This window comes from Felis catus, chromosome A3, assembly GCF_018350175.1.
Source record: "Felis catus isolate Fca126 chromosome A3, F.catus_Fca126_mat1.0, whole genome shotgun sequence".
NCBI classification, from domain to species: domain Eukaryota; kingdom Metazoa; phylum Chordata; class Mammalia; order Carnivora; family Felidae; genus Felis; species Felis catus.
Window position 1 is genome coordinate 77,155,922 of NC_058370.1, and position 17,393 is coordinate 77,173,314.

General features: G+C 40.0%; 1 long non-coding RNA gene across 2 annotated transcripts in view; it reads left to right on the forward strand.

Annotated features, from left to right (window-relative positions):
- The window catches only part of LOC109498181, a 499,178-nt gene that overhangs the window by 369,073 nt on the left and 112,712 nt on the right, over positions 1 to 17,393 (forward strand). For both annotated transcript variants that reach the window (XR_006595590.1, XR_006595591.1), the window contains exon 9: positions 5,772 to 5,927. This is a non-coding gene — a long non-coding RNA (uncharacterized LOC109498181). The remainder of the gene's footprint in view (positions 1 to 5,771; positions 5,928 to 17,393) is intronic.

Sequence of the window (17,393 nt, forward strand, 5' to 3'; positions counted from 1 at the left end):
AAACCAAAAAATTTCTATGTTAATAAAAATTTGGTAGCTCATATGGGTAGCTCATATTGATGGCTCAGTATATAGTATCACAAGTAAATAACACCATCCTAATATTATTTTGGTACAAATTTCTAATAACTAATCCTGACCCAGTTTCTCTGAAAATACCCTTCATATTTCCAGCCAGACATTCACTTATGTTTTCTTTGATCTTGCATCTTTATTTCCTTCTGACATAGGAGATCTGGAAAAAAATATGCTTATTTAATTCTAAATTATAGTGTGTAAGTTGTCCTGTATCTCCAAGAACACGTATTATAGTTACGAACAAATGATATCCAAATCTAAAAAAATAAATGTAAAATAATTTTTTAATAAAAAAATAAATGTCAGTGCTATCCTATCCTGTATCCTTTCTGGATGTAACACATGGGTACCTTTATAGGCAACTGTATTAAGGATTTATAATCATAGTGTAATTAGCAGAAGGTATCTGCTTTATTAGTAGTCCTTTGTAATCTTGTTTTTCACTGCAGGATCAGAATGGATTGGTGAATAAATTTTAAAATATAGTCCAATATAGTAAGTCAGCCTTGTTTTTTGGAGTTTTGGCAACGACATCTTCCATAATAAACAGTATCAACAATCACTTGCTGCCTCATGGTCACCCAAACAAAAAGTAAGCTGACACACTGTTTCTCAGCTCTGCCCTTTACTTGAAAGATGTTCTGTCCATAGTTCCATGAGTGCTCTAATCTCTTGTAGGCCATTTACTAACATCATCATTGTCTGCTCCTTTACAAGCTAGAAAGGCCTGATGTTGGACACCCAGGTGTGGTGCCCAGCACAAACTGTCAGGGCTGGAGCTTTCACCAAGCTACTGAGAATAGCTGTGGAGAGTCAGCCATAGAATCTAGCTCCCTCAGTTATAAGGGAAATAAAAATGAGGTTCTCTTTTTTTAATTCTAATTTTTTTTTTTGAGAGTGTGTATCCCAGTCAGTCTGGGCTGCTAGAACACATTGCCATAGATTGTGGGCTTACAAACAAAAGAAATGTATTTCTTACAGTTCTGGAGGCTAGAAATCTGAGATCAGGGTGCCAGCACAGTCAGGTTTGGGAGAGAGCTGTCTTCTGGGTTTCAGGCTTCCTTCTTTGCTTTGTGTCTTTACAGGGCAAAAAGGGCTATGGAGCTCCCTGGGGTCTTCTCTGTAAGAGCACTAGTCCTAGTCTTAAGGACTCTATCCTCATGACCTAATGGCCTCCCCAAAGCCTCACGTCCTAATTTCATCACACCGGGGGGCAGGATTTCAACATATGAATTTTGGAGGGGGGACACAAATATTCAGTCCACACCAGCAATGCAAAGTGAAACGAGCAAATTCTACAAGGAGACAGAAAAAAAGCAAGGGCTGTGAGAATTCTGAGATGGAAAAAGTTAGTAGCTAGGGGAAACCTAGTATTTGTAGACTAAAAGGGACTTTAGTGATCATCAGGACATTGGTATGAGTCACGCTAGCATTTTCTCTTTCCTCTCTTTTGCCCATGGTCAGGATTTCAAATCAGAACTCAGAACTCAGAAAGGAAAGAAGGAAGGAAGGAAGGAAGGAAGGAAGGAAGGAAGGAAGGAAGGAAGGAAGAAAAGAAAGAGAAATAGAAAGGAAAAGAGAGGGGAAGGGAGGGGAGGGGAGGGGTGGAGAGGAGAGGAGAGGCGAGGGAAGGGGAGGGGAGGAGAGGAGAGGAGAGGAGAGGAGAGGAAAGGAAAGGAAAGGAAAGGAAAGGAAAGGAAAGGAAAGGAAAGGAAAGGAAGGAAAGAGAGGGAAAGAAAGGGAAAGAAAGAAATCTCATTGTGCATTGGATACATAATAGTGTGTCTATCTCAACTCCTCTCTGTCCTCTAGATTGACCATTGACATAGTCCATAGTATTTGTATTAACAAATTAACAAAGGGATTTGTATTAACAAATCACACAGCAAGAGAAGCAGGACTCCATTGAGGAGTCCTGGAAATGACTGGCCTTTATGGAACTAACTAGCAGTGTACATGGACACCTGATAAAGATCGGAAGGAAGGTCGTGAGACTTCCATTGGAAGGCTGAGCTTTTCTTCTAATTCTCTTAACCTACAATGGGCTACATAAATTCCTGCCTACCTAGTAGTATCTTGTGATTCTTTTTATACCCCCTTAAACACAGTGTTACAGACTCCACTCTGACGTCTTCATTCTGAATCTCTCTCCCTACGACACAGAGATTTCTGTAAACTCAGCAGTAAAACCCAACCCCAGAAGTTGGCAAAGCTGCATAGTAGGCTCCTCTTACTCAGGTCTGTCCCCCTCTGAATGCTGATGTGTTCTTGAAATGAGGGAGCTTTAAAACCCCTTGTTGACATCGGTCTAAGATCTCTCTGTCTGAGGTACTATCAGGGAATTCGCAGGGCATTCATCAAAATCAAGCTGATGCAAGCATGAATACTCACAAGAAAGAGCCCTTTTTATGCTGAAAACTGCTGAAGGCTGGAAAAGGGGCTAATTTATTTAAATTATCCCTCTAAGTGTCAAGCCCCACACTTTCTGGAAGGGTCTGACAACTGTGGGTTAAAGAAAGTTTTCTCAAATTTATAAATAAATTAGTGACGGTGGGAAGTTAACCTGGGAAATCAGAGTAACAGAAAAGTAATCGCCATTGATGTTGATGCAGATGTAGGAAAAATACAGTTTTCTGCTATTAAGCTTTTAAATGTCAGCAAATGGCAGTTTAGTAGATCATTTGCTAATAATGATTAAATTTCTCATTAAAATGTTTCCTTCATTATTCTTCAGGTAGAAATGTGTAATTCAATGATTGTTACATCAATTACACTTAAAAAGCTCATTAAAATACTGAAATATTATCTCTCGTAGTCGGAGTACTTTAAGAGTACTGTACTAATTATAAAAGAAATAAACTCTTATAATAGCACCATTTGAACTGATGCCTTATAAATTCTTAATGTAAAGCTAACATGTAAAGTTTAAATCAAATATATAGATCCAATAAAACAAAACCTTTTTAATCTTGTTTTACCTTCAAAAGGACTCTGATTATTGTAATTAAATAATGCATGATATAATAAAGATCTAGAATGTGTGATTATTTCATTGGCAATTGAATATTGGTGCTTTTTATTTATGCAAGCAATGTATCACAGGCAATATGCATCAAGCATTAAAATATTGATACAATTACACCTAGCTTGCCGAACCAATAAAAAAATCTGTGACATGACTCTGCTGATGATACGAGGACAGTTTGAAATCCTTTTTAAATTTTAATAGTCTGATGTGCTGGGTTATGCTAATTTTGCTAAGAAATAATGCCTCCAAGATTCACTGTTGTGCTTTTCATTCCTGCGAGCGAACAAATCCAGCTTTGCTCAGCATGGCTAACAAGTAGAGTTTGCTTCTGTACGCATTTGACCATTCTTTTTCTGGGAAAGATAAAAAGCACAGTAAGGTTTGGGGTTAGTTTGTTTGTTTTTAAGGGTATTCATTCATATTATAATGACCTTTCTCTAATTTTCTCATTTACTAAGTTTCACAGTTGCTTTTAAAACATTCAAATGCTTTTTATTCTTAAGTCCTTTCTCAACAGAGCAAAGGGTTAGGGAAGTTTTCCTTGTAGCTGTTCTATTATTAAAGCCTTGGCAAGTGACTACGTGGGGCTCTGAGCCTGCCCCAGAAGTCCTCCATGAAAGCAATAGATGACAGAATTTTTCTGCCATGTGCACACCTGGGGTTCAGTGTTACATAGCTGACCCATTTTCTCACCTGTACAAATGGACCCAAAATGCCTTTGTTGTTCTGTGTGCACAGGAGTAATTTCATACATAATTGTTGACTTAAAAACACAGCAACAGAAAGAGACACTCTGCTCATTTGGCTGCTGACATGTTTGTCTGATTCTGGGGGCTCTTTGCTTTATTTTTAGACCCTTACCCTGGCTGGAGGGGGAAGGTGTTTTCTATTATCCCACCCAGCAGCAGTGTTAATACGGAAGGATGCAGAGATTCAGAACGCGATAGCTGTGCAAGGAGCGACAACAACAAGAAAAAAAAAAATCACATAGTTCAACTTGCGTATTTTACAGTGAGGGCATCTTGACACCCTAAGAGGTGAAGGGGTTTTACAGGCGTTCCTTCTTTCGACCAGTCTTAGATCAGAGCAGGATCTGATGGAATTACCATCACACCATGGTTACCTAGATCTTCTCCTCAGTGATGGTTATCTGGGAGACCTGATTAAAAAAAAAAAAAAAAAAAAAAAAAAAAAAAAAAAAACACCCGGTCCCTAAGCAAAAGCTACCTGATATCTTTGCTCTCCAAAGAAGTACCAGATATACTATGGAGCTCTGAAAGAAATGGGAATTGTTGAGACTGTAAACAGAATGTATACATTGCAGTAATTTAATCGCGTCTTAAGACCCCAGAGTTGTACTCTAGAGCCAGTAACTGTGTAAACTCCATCTTCACCTTCCCTTCCAGTGACTGTAGTTCCCCTTTTAGCAATGTCAAGTGTATTTTCTCCCTCTTTTCCTATATGAGTAAGTAGCAATGGCTGGTGATGATACAGCACAGTTGATCATCATGAATGTCTATAGGATGTCATATTTATGCTCTTCTGTTTAGCTTAAATCTCACTCAGGTTCTAATAGCAAACAGTCCAGTTACAATGGGCTAGCATTGCAAAGCATCTGCTCAATTCAGATAAATAAGACCAATGCCTTTGAAGGGCAAAGTTTCAATACAAGTGGCCTGCCATTTCATTTGGACACGCGATTCTTCTGCAGCGTAAATAACAAAGGGGAAAGGGATCATTTGCTAATTGATTAATTATCTTGTAAATGAATGACAAACCTGTGGAGTGCTAGCTAGGTGTGTGCAGAAGACCTGGCTGCTTTCTTTTCTCCTTCCAGTGTCTGAGTACAAGTGATGACGAGGCTCTGTACACACAAAGTGGCATCTGTTACACCAGGCTGGAGGCCACATGCCATGATGTGCTTGTCGTTTTGTTAGTACTTGAAAACCATTCGTTGCTGAATGCAGGTATTTGTGTGTGCACGCTGGTGTGCAGAAGCATACAAAAAGAAATGAAAATTAAATTTCAAGTCCCAAGCGCTCCAGTGAGTTAAGAGTTCAGTTGGGATGGCCGACTGTTCTTTTTTTTTTTGCCTTGATTTTTACATTCTATAAATGGCAGAGTTGCTCTGAATAACAATCTTTTGTGGACTAAAAGCGCCAAGGATTAAAGATCAGGGAGAAGAGTGTTCGTGAAGTGCAAAAGCTGGGGGTTGCAGTGCCTTGATAACCACAGAAGAGCCGATAATTAACATTCCTGCTTCCTAGGCAAAAGGGCAATTGGTCTTCCAAAGGCGTAGCCTACTGCTCTGTTTCTCCCTCTGTATGAAAGTAGCTGATTTAGTCAGAAAGGTGACAGTTAAGGCTCTTTGCTGGCGGAATTTTTGCATCTTCCCAGTGCCTCGTTTCCCCGACTTTACCACAGAGGCTGTCCATCACGGTTGTTATGTATGCAGGCTGAGTGAGCCCGCAGGGGATCCTAGTTATTTACACTCTTTTTCAAGCTTCGAAGCTGTTATAATCATTCGCTGTCAACTTTGTGCTGACACTGAATTTTACTTTGTGTTTTTTATGCTCGGTTTGGGTCTAAAATACTGGCATCCATACCCTACACTGTAATTCCATGGGTGACTGAGCTGACCAGCCGTATCCTGTATTACTAACAGAGCCCTGGAATCCTGCTCCATATGGAAATTTCAGAATTTGTTGATTGTGGACAATAAACAGAGTCCTCCAGCTTTGTGCTTTTATCCTGGTGGTGGCCCTCAAGAATAAGCCAAGCGTCCGGTTTCATCTCAGTGCATTTTCGTCTTTAAGAACATGTAAGTATCAGTTTCATTTGCCCCTGAGTTGTAAAGTTGGAACAGGCAGAACTTTCCCTCTGCAACACCCAGTGTGATTCTCAGGCATTACTCTTTCCTCCAGACCCCTGTTAAAAGGAAAATGTTTGTGATCTCCCCTTGTGGTTGCCCCCTGCTCATTCCTTTCTGCCTTGAATGGGTCAGAATACGTGCTGGAAATGCATTCATGATTCAGATCAAAATAGAAGTGTTGTTCTAGGTGCCACGAATGACAAGGGACAGATTATACAGACCCTGGGTAAGGCCACCAGAGGGATGTGAGTGATGTGCTTTTAGACTTCATCAGGGGACATTTGCATGCTCAGCCCTCAATGTCCTGTGTCCTAATCATGCGGGGAATAAACACCTTCCTTTCACTTGTGAACAACATTCTTCCCATGTAGCCCAGGGCCTGAAACCTTTAATGACAGGGCAGGGGATGGTTTCTCCATGTTTAAAATGTACTAAGTTTCTGTGCACCGTCCCCATCCCTCCAATATGAAAATTTCATGTACGTCGGGGCCCAAAGGGAAGTGATCCACAAAATGATATGACCCTATTCTTAACTGGACTTGAAATAAAGCTGGTCAAGGAGCTTGTGTGCTCGGCCAATGTAATAAAGTAGACAAATAATTACCGAGCAAATCAAACACACTTACACCTCAGATGATTTTGAAATATTATCTATAATCGGGCACTTCTGTGCTAGGAGGAAAGGTTAATAAAGTAATTTAAAAAAGATTGTGTGGAGTATTATAGAATCAGAAGAGGGCTGGCGATCATAATTGTTAATCTCCTAAAACACCAGTTCTGCCTTGCACAAAGCAGATATTTTAGTACATATTCTTATTGTGTATTCCACTTATTACTATATTAGCTTGCTTAATTATCCTGTATAAAAACCTTACTTTCGATTTTTTTTGGTATTAAAAGAGTTGATATGATTATTCCAGCAGACCAGCCATGCATATGTCAGTCTTGATGTGTAGATGTGTACAGACGAGTAATATCTTTGAAAATTAGTTGTCTTTATGTATGCCACATAGGAGAGCAATACTGGAGTGGGCACATGGTATTTACGTAGTAGCAACCCTTTCCTTCCTGCTGTCACTTGCCACAGATACATAGACAATGACACAAGTTTTGCAGTTGGAATTGTTGGAATCAAGAAAGGTAATTTCTAAGCTAGTTGCTAGTAGTTTAATACTCTTGAGATAGAGCTAAGGTGTATGGTTGTGGGATGTACCTGCAGGAAGATGTGTTCACATAAAAACATCTCTTCTGAATTTATTAAAAGTCATATAAAAAAGTAAGTTTTAATCATTCTTTCTTCTATTGAAGAATCGATTTGGCATAGAAGGAAGAAAAGGGAGGAGGGTAAGCATGGGAAGATAGAAGTCCCACCTCCACCAGTATTTGTACCCCAGGGCAGATTGGTTTCTGGAAAATAGGAATAACACAAAGATCTGCCTCATGGGGCTTTTAGAGGATATATGAAAGAACTACATAAACTTCAAAAGCCCCTGCTAAAAATATTATTTATTATACTTCCTTGTTTCACCAAAGTTTCCCATCACCTTCGTATCATAATATTTTCTCATAAGTATTGGAAATATTTAATGTATAGTTATGCAACTATTTTTCACCTTAAATTAAGCCCAGACGGGTTAGAAATACGTTTCTAATGTTTTTCTGTGCAGATAATTTGTGCTCTAAATTATTGCCCTCTCTTGGCCCTGCTGCCTCTTCTGGTAACCTTATACTTTTCTCCTTCCACTTCCAACATCTCAGCCAGGTGATGTGCTGCTCCCATGCTTTCACATCCAGTTTATCCTTCGCCTCCTTGTACTCACGCTTTTGTGACCGCCACACCACTGACACCGATCTGTGTTAGTCCACGGCGGCCAGTGGTCGTTCCTCCAAACCATGCCTTTGACCTGTCTGCCGTGGGCAACCCTCGGCCTCTGTGACACAGCCGGCTCCGGGTCAGCCGCCCACTCCCGCTTTGTGTTTCCCTTCCTTCTTCTCCTTGCTGGAGAGGATGCTCCACAAGCTCAGCCTGAGCTCCTGGCTCTTCTCTCTTTCCCCCTGCCCTCCCCGGCGCCTTCAGAGGCTCTGTCCATTCCCGCTGCTTCAAAGATAGCCTTGCTGCTACTTACGCCGCCCACATCTCCCTTTCAAGCCTCAAACCCCAATCCCTCATAAGAACATAAACAAACACAATTCTGGCTGCAGCTGTGCAGAGCTCTCCACTAGCAGGAGTTACTGTAGCTGTCAGAGTGACCAGATTTGAGGAAGCTTTATTTTAGAGTCAGGGGAATTAGGGTCTTAATTCCTGCAGACTGAAGCAATTGTGACGTCGTTCATTTGATGTGATTTTGGTGTAGAACCAAGCAGGCTTGGTGACATGTTGGAGCCCTGTGCTAGAACCACCTACTAAACATTGTTTCTCCTAACAGTGGGGGTTCAGAAGGAGCCTTCCTCTCTCATCTACCACCTGATGGCATGGGTTGAGGACTGTGGGGATATGGCAAGGTAAGGGATACCCTGCCAGCACAGAGGACTTTCAGAATGACTGAGCTGACATGTCTATTAGTTGCTTTGTGGATTAAGATTTTCCTTTTCTCTGGCAGCAAATACTAAGCTCTTAGAACTCTTGGCAGTAATGTTGGCAGGACTCCAGTAAGCCAGCCTCTTTTGAGGACTTTGACCCAGGCCAACATGGTCTATGATTTCAATTAAAAAAAAAAATCAAAAGGTGAAAAAAAAATGAAGAAGAAATCACAACACATTGTGACTCTCAGGTGGCATCACACCCATGAAATTTTGTGGCACCGTTCCACCTGTCTCCTGAGAGATGAGAACCTTGTCTAGTGCTGTCTTTCATCACTGCAAAAAAAGTTCAAGTCAGGACCACAGATGTCTAATATGTGTCATTGAAAGCATGGCTTTTCTCTGAACTTGGCAGCTGAAATGAGTTGACTCCAACCTTCTTCTGGGATCAATACCAAGTCCCTATGGAGAGCCGAATGTCTTTCTCGAGGAAAACTCATGGACCCAGTGTAGATTAGGGGGTGGCAGGTGTCGAGGGAGGATGGGAGAATTATGTTTGTGAAGGAAAATCAAGGGAGCAGGAAGATCTCTCTTCTCTTCTCATTTTTTGGAACTCAGCTACCATCACTTCACATGCCCTGCTTCTGTAATCAGTGCTTCTGGATCTAATGTTGCTCTTCTGTCTGGCTGCAACGTTAGGGCACGAAGCTTCCGATGGAATTTGCTGGATGAGTAGCTAGTTGGTCAGAACAGAAAACTAACAGACATTATTTTTTTTCAGCAGCATTTTCCTTTGGCCATGTTTCAAATAAAACCTTCTAAATTCAGTATAGTTGTGTCTGCATGACTGATTTCTAGAGTAAAGCAGGTAGGTAGCATATTATTTCAAATACATAAATATTAGCCATATGTAATTCCGGCCAACAATTTATTGGTGGGATTGACTTTGTTGATAGCAGCTCTGCTTTGTTGATCCCTGTCTCCCTCCTTCTCTCCTTCCTTCTGCCATCCTTTCCTTCCTTCTTTTCTACTTTCCTTCCTTCTTCCTTCCTTCCTTCTGTCTTTCTTTCCTTTCTTGGATACGATATGGATGTCTTATATTTATTGTCATTGACCAAAATGATTTGTTGTGTTTCCTTGCTTATAATACTGACATCAGCCATTGCATTGTTCAATTGTTCTTGTGTTTACATTTCTACACAAGGTTAGAGTTTTCCTACAATCTCTGGAGATGTAAAGATACAAAGAGTAAAAAACAGAATAACTGGTGTGTCTTTATATAAGTAAGGTCAGAGCACATCATCATATCACATTTTTTTTAAGCAAGGTAACAGAAATTCATACTATGAGTACCTAAGATCCAATACACGGAACAGGTTAGAGAAGTAATATAGTCATAGTAATTACTTTCATCTGGCAAAATATTTCAGTCAGCAATGACTAGCAATAAAATAAAATGATCACCTTTAGTGTATCTATTACAAAAACAATTGCCTAAAATAAGAGTGGTTTAAAATACCTGGTGGAATATAAAACATCCATACAGACTCTCTCTCTCTCTCTCTCTCTCTCTCTCTCTCTCTCTCTCTCTGTGTGTGTGTGTGTGTGTGTGTCTCCCCCTCCCCCCACCTTCCCTCTCTGTCGCACACGTGCACGCACACACACATTCCACACAGTCCACAGACTGTGTTAACAGCAATTTACCTGAAATGTACAGCAGTTTTTGTTCAAGAAAAAAATACTCCAATTAAGGATTTATAAATAAATACTGTACTATTATAAGTACTGTCCTTTTAGAAATGAGTTTTCTTTTAGCTTTTAAGGTTTATAGAAATCACTTATCTGCTCCTTAAAAGACTCCTATTCTTTTTTTCTTCTCTTTTTTATAAATAGAGTGAATGTGAAACATCATTAATCCAGTCGTAATATCATCTGATAGTAGCTAATCCTTTCTTAGGCACAGCTTTTCTTGGGCCTTTGGAATATAGAAATGTGCTTTTACTGTCAGGCATTTTATTTAAGCATCAATCTATTCTTCATGCTTAATTGTGTTTTGTGAAAGACCACCAAGCAAAATGAACAGTGTCTTCAAAGTTCCTTCCCTGGGAGTCCTGTGACATTCTCCAGCCCGCTGTTTTGTATGCTAAGGTCATGGATCAAGGGCAGCTCCGTGCCTGTGGTTTGGACTTGGCTGTGGGCTCCAGCGGGATGATGCAACCCGCACTGATCCTAATCGGTCAGAAGAAGTCTATTAAGTTTGAGCCCTTAAGCTGTCGCAGCCAAATCAGGGATACCAAAGTTACATTTGTTTTTGTGATGACCATTCATTTTGGTCAAATGAAGAAATTGCTCGTGTGGGTTTTTGTGGCTTCAGGGGCAAAATCTGTGAATGTCACGTATCTTTTAGCCTCTCTGCTTTCCCAGAGATATTATTGAGAAGACGTTTATGAAAAAAAAAATCATTTTTATTGCAGCTGTTTATAAGTCACCTTGATCATAAAGGAAAAGAGGCAAAAGAAAGGTAATCAGAAGCTCGGTTTCTTTCTCTTAGTGAATGACAAAGTTGGGAAGGCCTGTGTGCTGAGGTCCTGGGGACCCAGTGCGTGGAGCTGGGGCGGGGGCTGCCCGTGTCACTTACTTAACAGGCAGGAGTGGGCTCAGGACTTTCATCTTGAAACTCTTCATGCTTTTTCAAACACCGTAGTCTGGCTGAATCAGAAAACATCTAAATCTTCTCTCTTAGATCCAAATTATAGCTGTGCACTCAGTTTTTTTCACCTATGAAAAGATTTTTGGTTTGAGAACAATGCTGCCTGGGGATGGCATCCTGACCCACAGCTGCCAAAAAGAAAGAATTAATTTTTCTTCCCATTTTCTTCTTTAAAATTGTTGAATTTTTAGTTAGCCAGGGGAAGGGTTTCCGAGTGATACAAATGTTTATCTGAACTCACTTTCTAGTAAAACAAATGGAAAACAGGAGTGCATCTGGTGTATGCATTGTTTCATCATTGCAGAACAATAGACTTCAATGTGCTTGGCAGGGAAGAACTTAGGTGTTCCATTTCACAGATGGAAAAACTGAGACCTGAAAGAGTAAATGTCTTGTCCAGACAACTGACAGCAGAGATTGCTAGAAGCTATTTTAACTCTCATGAAAATGGTTTGTTTACCCCAATATCCAGCAAAAGCTGTCACCTTCTCTAGGAACAAAAATTTTCATAATGTTCATTATTCTAATAATAAGAAGATGTATGCAATAGTAGTTGTTTTGTGGCTGTAAAGTCAGGCTGACTTGGATTGGAGCATAGCTTGGACCCCTGTAGAAGTTCTTCAATTTTTCTGAGCCTCAGTTTGCTAACTTGTAAAGTGGTCAAGGTAATTATTCATACTTCAGATGTCTGTTATAAAAATGCATATAAAGTATTTCACACCAGATGCAGAACATTATAATTGCCCTATACATGATGGTTAACTTTGCAGTTTACTGACAACCTCCCCAACATCAAGGGGAAGAAAATTTTACAGTTCCAGTCAGGAAAAGGAAAGCATGTGTGAGTATGATATAGAAAATAATACATTTTCTAAGATTGCATTGTGAGAACTGAAAAAGTATAAAAATTATGGTATTTCAAATTGGCGTACTATTATGTTGCAGTACTGCTAGCAGATAGATGTAAAAATAAAGTACAGATGTATCTCTTTTTAGCAAAATCTGATATATGGAAATCTAGACTTAGAGAAAGACTGGTTATAGGGTCATTATTTGCTTTACAAAGCTATTTGGCTTAAGGTTCCTTTATAAGGGAACTTCCCTCATATCTTTAATGTAATATTTCATTTACTGAAAAAAAAATCACACAACTTTGCAAGAACTCATTTCATGCATAAATTGAAGCACATCTGTTGAATGTATAGAGGAAAAAATAGAAGTTGAAAGAAGGAGTACATTAAAAGTTAGGAATAAGTCAGATAATAACACGTATGAGGCACACAGAAGGAGAACATTAAAAGTTAGGAACAAGTCAGATAATAACACGCATGAAAAATAAAGTAGCAAGGGAACATGACGTACTGAAACTTTATCTTTTATAATTAAGGCTTATTAATAATACAAATTCATAGAGTTCCTATTCTGTGTGTGTGTGTGTGTGTGTGTGTGTGCACATGTGCTTATAAGAGAGAGAGAGAGAAGGAGAGAGAGAGCCTGCCGTCACCTCTCTATATGGCTTTCTGTTTCGCTGTGAGCTGACTCCTCCCAAGTTCTCCAGAATTTGGCACATGCGCCTAACATGCAGCCATAATGCACTCACGTCCTTCCAAAGTCCATTGATTTTGCATGTCATTCCTGTTGACTAAAATTTTGTCCTCAACACTCTGGCAACCTCAGTAGCTAATGTCTATATCTGTCTCAGCTAGGCTTTCCCTTCACTGGAAGGGCTTTTGGATGGCATTTCATCTCCAGAACACTCAGGGAAGCCAACCTTTGCTGGACATTGGCTTACCTTCTTAGATGGTTTTGTTGTGGGGTGTAGCAGAGCATAGACTTTGGAATCCAATGGACCTGACCTTGAACTCTGGCTCCATATCTGACTTGAGGTTTGACCTGGATCATGTGTACTGATCTCTCTGGGCTTTACCCTCGTTCGTCAATACTCCTGGGAAAATCAACGGTACTTCATATCATTTCTGAGGAGATATGGTGAAATGCGTAAAGACCTTAGCATAGTGCCTAGAAAAAAGTTGGGATACAACAAATGTTTCTATCATTTTTTCTATATTACACTGCATTGTAACTACTGATTTATTCCTCTGTTTCCCCATTGAACTATGAGCTACTTAAAGGAAAATACTGGACCTTACCCAGCTCATATTGCCAGAGCCCATCTGATTCATAAAAAGTAGGCACCAAATGCATATTTGTGGAATCTAATTGAGACAAACACAACAGCATATATTTTCATGGAATATGGCAAGTCCGAGAGTAAAGTTATGCGGAAGGAGAAGAGAAAGAACGAAGAGGTACAATGAAGTCCAAAGGGCACATATCACTAGAGAACTCTCCAGGTTGCCCCCAATTAATTAGCAAGTATTCTTTGGGAACATTTGTTCAACCAGTTTTGAGTCACTCTAATTACACTGACTTTTTTTTCAGTCTACTAATATGTTATGCAGTAATGTGCTAAATGCCTTGATAAAACTGAGACCCGTTCCCCCAAACTGTTTGGTTAATCATTCCCAAAAACATAAAGGAAACCTCAGAAAGATTAGGGAAAGAAAGAAAGGGAATGAGGTTGATAAAGAGGAAGGAGGAACGTGGGGAGGAAGGAAGGGAGAGACTCGTGTTCTGGAGTGAATCTCTGCTAATTGTAGGTAATTGCTACTTTCTCTAAGCACAAACAATTCATACGTGTGATAATCTGTTCTAGAATTTTGCTAGAGATATGTTCTGGATATTTTTCTGGTTTTGCAAATTAAGTTTTTCCTTCTTTAGACCACACTGGTCCCTGGTTGCCCATGATTAAACCACGATTTAAAAAAAAAAAATCATTGATAGGCTTTTCACATTCACATCTGGACCGTTTATTAGATTCTTTCAGTTACCTGAGAGATAATTTGCCTGGCCTGGAGCCTTGAACTCATTTGAAGCAACCAGGTTATATTTTAGTATGTCTTGACTTATCTTGGGCCACAGTTCACTCTTAACTCTGTTTGCTCTGCCCTCTCCAGTTTGAAGATCATTCTTCGTGATAGAGACCACAAAATCAGAATAGGAGTTGAATAGTTCTGTGTTCCTTGTGACATCTGTTAACATTTTGCTGTGTGCCCCAATCAATGTACCTATCCCTTTGTTCTTCTTTACAAACAGAGCTTAAAATAGCTTTCTGTTGTCCTTGGCAGTTTTTCAACCTATAGCCAACCTTTAGCCCTCCTGACAACATTCTTAAGGCACTTTTTATATTGGCTTCTCATCATCTTTTCAGCCTTCCATTTTGGGTCTGTGTCCCTTTATGTTGTGCATTCAATAGCTTTAAAAAGGGAAAACAATGCTCTTCTCATGTTATATTATCTTGGAATAATCTTTGGAATAATCTGTTATTGTTTTGTCAGAATTTTTAAAATAGATTTATTTTCCCTTTAAAATGATACAATCATAGGATCATATGTACATTCTCATTACTCTGATGCCTGCTTTTCTAAATTCTAAGGTAAATACCTATGTCCAAAATTATTTTTCTGTGAATATGACTCTAAGATGACATGTTACTTCCCTCCAAGTTTCTCATCACTTTTAGCTCATCAATTGAAGCTTCCTCCTTGTTCAAAATAAATTCAAAGTAAAAATTCTCCAAACCGATCTCTCATCTTTCTCAGGGACGCAACCAGCAGAAGGCAAGCCAAAACCTTACCAGAAGTTTTTCGCTTAGAAGAATTTTATGGCAAGTCTGTGGGAGAAGTTTCCCATCACTAATTTAACTTATCTCTATATTAGTTCTATAATCTGTGTTAGGAAGTCATGGGACAGGTACTCAGTCCATTTCTGAAATGAAACAACTTTGAGTTTCCTCTTCTTTTAACCTCACTGAAATGCATCCTCTCACAGTTCCTCATCAGGGCCATTCATGTCCATTCTTCCTTGATACAAAGTGCTGGAGCCACATCCACATTACAGACTCTTTTGGGGGCCAATTATACCCATTCAAAATGTGGCTCATAGAACAGTGCCAGTCTGCATGTGGTTTATTAGTGGTTTGCAAAAAGATAAGCACAGAAATGGAAAGTAATTCTGTTGACACTTTTAAAGCAATTTAACAAAAACAATTTTATGTATGTCGAATCTAATAAACATTGAGGCTTGAATTTTATATATCTTTTTAAGATTTTTTTTCTAGTGATTTATTTTTATTACACTGCACAACAATATTGGTTTAGAACAGACTGGAAAGGAAGAAACCGGTGAAGGACCTTGGATGATCTGGGAAGCACTACCAGACAGGAGGTCCACATCTTACAAAGACTTGATGTAGGTGTAAGGTCATATCTAGCTTTTTTTATTGAAGTGACACATAAAATGTATTATTCTTAGTCTGTTTATTTGTTGTATATGACCACACGGAACAAATTCATTGTGTCTGCCCGCCTTTGCTGTTGGTTTCTTCTGAAACATCCTGATCGACTCATGTACAATTCAATATCTGTAAATCACATCTCTTGATACAGCTTAATACGAAGTTTTAAAGCTTTATTCAGTTTTTGCCTTTTGGGGGCTCAAATTTCAGCACAGTTTGCTTGGCTGTGATATTGTATGGCATCAGTCCTCAAAGGACTACTTCTTCTGTGCAGAAGACCCTCTTTGTACCATCAGGAAGTGAAGGGAAAACAAATCCTCTTTTGGACCACCTGGTGATTTCCCAGATCCCCCTGGGGTTCTCAACTGAAATTGGAGACAGATGCTTCTACCACCTGTAGGCCCATGTCCTCCGCTTCTTGCTTCCATTTCATGGCCACAGGTAAACCGTGACCACATCTCCTAGAAACAGCATTGACCACCACATAGAATCACAGTTGAGATTCTATGATGACTTACATACATGTTACATCTGCATCCCAGGAAAATTGTTTACGTCACATAAGGGCCAAACATGATTTCCTGAACTCCTTTGTAGAGAGCTAACTACTCTCTCCCTCCACCTCTGCCTCTTGGAGAAGTTGATGAAACTCTTCCAGTGTGACTGTCCTGAGAATTCTCCTCATTCTACATGTAATGGGAGGGAGGTTGTCATTGCCCTCATGAGAAGTCTATACTCATGATCCAGAGAAGTGGCTCCATCTATGACATGAAACCCCACCAGTCCAAACTTTCTTCTTTTTCCCCTCTTCACACCAGATTCAAATTTTCCTGGCTTCTCAGAAATGTTCTTTCTTCTTTCTTGTTGGGTTCCATTTATTTACAAGTCATTTCTAGGACCTTTATCTTCTTTAATAAGCTGGAACCACAGAATGGCACTCATCAAGTTCCTTTACTTTCTTCTCAGGACAGAACTCCAAGCTACATTTACAAAATGCATATTACTGAGAGCCTGGACAGGAGGGAAAACACAGAACTATCCAGCAGGATCCTCTGTGATCCTAACCCCCAGGTATCAACACACACGGCTGCCTATCACAGGTGCCCTTATAGTCCGTCTATTTGCTATTCCTTGTTACACCAAGGCTTCCAGCACCGGGTTGTATGTGGCGGTGATGGCTGCGGTGCAACGGGGCGCTGAGTAATGCTGCCACTAACCAGTGTGCTGCGTGGGTTAGATCTGCTTCCTTGTTCAAACCCAATGCAGAACAGCCCACCTGGAAATGGGAGTTCTTCACAGCCTCTTCCTTGTCTTTGCTCCTCATTCCTTCCAACATCTCGTTAAAAGCCTTTGGGATGTGATGAGCACAAGCGCTGGGAGGACGGATGAGAGAGGTAGTGGATCTTGGAGTTATGAAAACTGTGGATTTGTGCAGCCTCGGTGCAGGGGCTACAGAGTTTGGGATACCTTGAGGCCGTAGATACCTGGGTGTAGGCCTGGGTCTAGGGTCCTTTGCCAGTAGAGGTGGGAGAACTCACGCTCTGAACAGGAAATAGGAAATGATGCTCTTCTGCAGATCTTCCCGTATTAACCCATCTCATTCTTTCCTCACTTTGTATCTCATGCTTTTCTGTTTCCTGGAACGAAAGGGCAGGCCAAGGCAGTTTGCATTTCAACTCAGCTACATGATGACAAATATGTTTTCTATGGGCCAAACTGTTATTTAAGTATTGTTTCTATGGAAAAATTAATTACAAATTCTAAAGCTATTTACCAATTAACTTTGGGAATTAAACACATTTGTCACTTGGAGGCTGACTTTATGAGG